Source organism: Rhinopithecus roxellana, chromosome 7 (genome assembly GCF_007565055.1).
Source record: "Rhinopithecus roxellana isolate Shanxi Qingling chromosome 7, ASM756505v1, whole genome shotgun sequence".
Lineage (NCBI taxonomy): Eukaryota > Metazoa > Chordata > Mammalia > Primates > Cercopithecidae > Rhinopithecus > Rhinopithecus roxellana.
Genome location: NC_044555.1, coordinates 98,696,814 through 98,699,927, shown reverse-complemented (window position 1 = coordinate 98,699,927; position 3,114 = coordinate 98,696,814). Strand labels below are relative to the sequence as shown.

Genomic DNA, 3,114 nt, shown 5'->3' with positions numbered 1-3,114 from the left:
AACTACAGTTTTATAACAATAAATATAGAAAGGTCATTGTTGAATAATGAAACAAGCATAATCATTTTCTGCCCAAATAGAGAATAAAATGTGAATATTTAGTGAAATAAAAAGACTCAAATATTCAAAAGTATTACTTGTCTTAAAAAAAAAAAAAATCCAAGACTTTTAAGATTTCTACACATGAATCAGAGACTATAATGCCTCATTTGCTATGAATTATACCACAAAGCACAATAAGCTACAGAGACCATTTCTTATATGTGGACTAATAAAGAAATACATTGACTATTAAAATAAAACCCTAAAAATAGTTTACAAAACAACTTCTAGCTGACACATTAGAATAGAAGCAGAATAGACCAATGTGTCCTAGATATCACACCACCCCACTACTCTAGCTATATGACCTCAAAGAAATCATTTAACCTCTGTTGAGCCTTAGTTTTCTCACTTATAATGAAAATAACAGATTTAGATTAGGTCTTTTAACTATGCACTCTATAACTCCAAGAGCAAATATTCTGCTGTTTGATGACAAAGCAGGAAAAAATAAAATTCTTAATACATAATATAAATCCATATTTAATGTTAATGTCATATCTTGTACTGATCATATTGATTCTTATATTTATAACTAACATTTGTATGGCACTTTACAGTTTTATTAAATGTCTTCATGTTCATCATTATATTTTAATTACACAACTTCCCTATGGAGTAACAGAATGGGAGAAGTTAAGCTGTTTGCTCAAGATCACATAGCTAGGAAGCAACTTACTGAAGAAGTCCAGCTCTTGAGCTGTTTATGCCTGGGCAGGTCTTTTCTTGCCTCCCTGAGAGTAAATCAAAGCAACCAATGAACTTTAACTTTGTACACTGTTTCATTTGTTATTCTCCTTCCTGGGTTATTTTGGGGGTTATTATTTTATTTCTAATTTATACATGACCACTAGGTTATTCCCATTTGGTAGCAGCAATAGCTGGGAATCTGGTATTATTGCATGATTATTCAATCTCTGCATTAATGGGTTATATAGATTAATAGTAATGTATTATAAAGGACTATTTCCTGTTAGGCAAAAGACAACAGAATTCCCTTATGAGTTTTGTCTGTCTGCCAATTTTGTCTTCAAGTCAATTCAAAATTTATGCTGCCAGGAAGACGAATAGTTTTTTGATATCAGGATTGGCAAATATTTGTGTTTCTATGTTTAATCTTGATCTGTGGCTGAAGTTGTAGATCTGAAGTTATAAGTTCTCTGTGAATCTGTGTGGCTGTAATTCAGAAAGACCTTTACATCTCATTGAATCTGTGAAACTTTTTACTATAAGATATTAAATTAGTCTATGGCCATACCACCCTGAATGTGCTTGATCTCATCTGATCTCGTGAAGCTAAGCAAGGTGGGGCCTGGTTAGTACTTGGATGGGAGACTGCCTGGGAATATAAGCTGCTGTTGGCTTTAAAAAAATTTTTTTTATATATTAAAAATAAAAACGTAAATTAAAGGAGCACTGTTCTGAATAGAGAACATAAGTACATATATGAATTAAATGTTAAGTTCCCAGAAAACAAACAAATTGACTTATAATACTTTAAATGTACTAGACTTTAACAAAACATCTCTTACAGAAACTAATTCAGAAACCAAGATTACAGAATTAACATTATTTTGACAATTATGGTTTTTTCTGACTTATTAGTGCAAAATGAAACACAAACATAGATTGTATTTTACTTGGATTTCTTTTTCCTAAACTTGCATAGGTTTACTGATCAAATAAGTTGACATTATTCCAAAAAATGTTATGATTATAAAAGATATAAAGTTGTATTCAAGAAAATGAAATCATTACTCTGACAAATTTTATATCAACAACTATTATGCTTTGAAGTAGACCAGATTGAAGATTATTTCCAAGATCTTTAAGCAACTCAAAAGCATGGACTGACATTAAATTGAGTTAATTAATGGGTAATCATTGGACAGATTTTTTTTTTTTTTTTTTTTTTAGATGGAGTCTCGCTCTGTTGCCCAGGCCAGAGTGCAGTGGTGCGATCTCGGCTCACTGCAACCTCTGCCACCCGGGTTCAAGTGATTTTCCTGCCTCAGCCTCCTGAGTAGCTGGGATTACAGGCACACGCCATCACGCCTGGCTAATTTTTGTGTTTTTAGTAGAGGCGGTGTTTTACCATGTTGGTCAGGCTGGTCTTGAACTCCTGACCTTGCGATCCACCTGCCTCAGCCTCCCAAAGTGCTGGGATTACAGGCGTAAGCCACTGTGCCCGGCCAGAAATATTTTATTTTCTAAGTAAAATAGAATATTAAACACTGGCTTAACCTAACCATAATTTTAAATTTAAATGTTTTTGTTTCTTATTTTTAAGTGCTGTTAAGTGGCTAGCTATATCTTGGAGTCATGTCATGAATGCGTTTATTTTTGCCACTTTAGGAAGTTATAAAAAGAATTTGTGTGGCTATAGAAAGTTTTGTCATATGTATTCTTAACCTCTGCTACTCTATTAAAATGGTTGTATATGCCAGACACTTTAGTTTCCTTCTGGATCTTTTATTTTTAAAACAGAAATTAGTTACTTTGATTAAAAGTTATAATTAATATGGGTGGTTTAAACTCTTTAAGTAATAACACTGACAGAGAATTACAACAGTATATGTGCTTTTGTTTTTCAAAGGAAAAAATTAGGTTTTTCCTTAAGTAGCTTGTTGGTTTCCAGACCTTTTTACACTTTTAAAATTTATTGAGAACCTCAAAGAGCTTTTGCTTATGTGATTTATAATGTGAGTTATAATTATTGATATTTACCATATCAGAGAAAAAAGAAAATTTTAAAATATTGATTGATTCAGTGAAAAATAGCAATGATGAACACATTGCATGTTGACATAAATGATCTTTTTTTACAAAAAGTAACTATTTTTCAAAACAGAAAATTTTACGAGAAGAATATAATTGTTTCACATATTTGCATATCTCTTTCTTATCTTGGCTGGTAGAAGGCAGCTGGATCCTTGTATCTGCTTCTACTAATTTTATTTTGTTTTGTTTTATTTTATTTTATTTTATTTTTTAGATGGAGTCTCACTCTGT

The 3,114-nt window shown here is 31.6% G+C and overlaps 1 pseudogene; it reads left to right on the top strand.

Annotated features, from left to right (window-relative positions):
• The first annotated feature begins 1,346 nt into the window (after positions 1–1,346).
• Positions 1,347–1,466, top strand: LOC115898957 (annotated as a pseudogene).
• Positions 1,467–3,114: the final 1,648 nt, after the last annotated feature.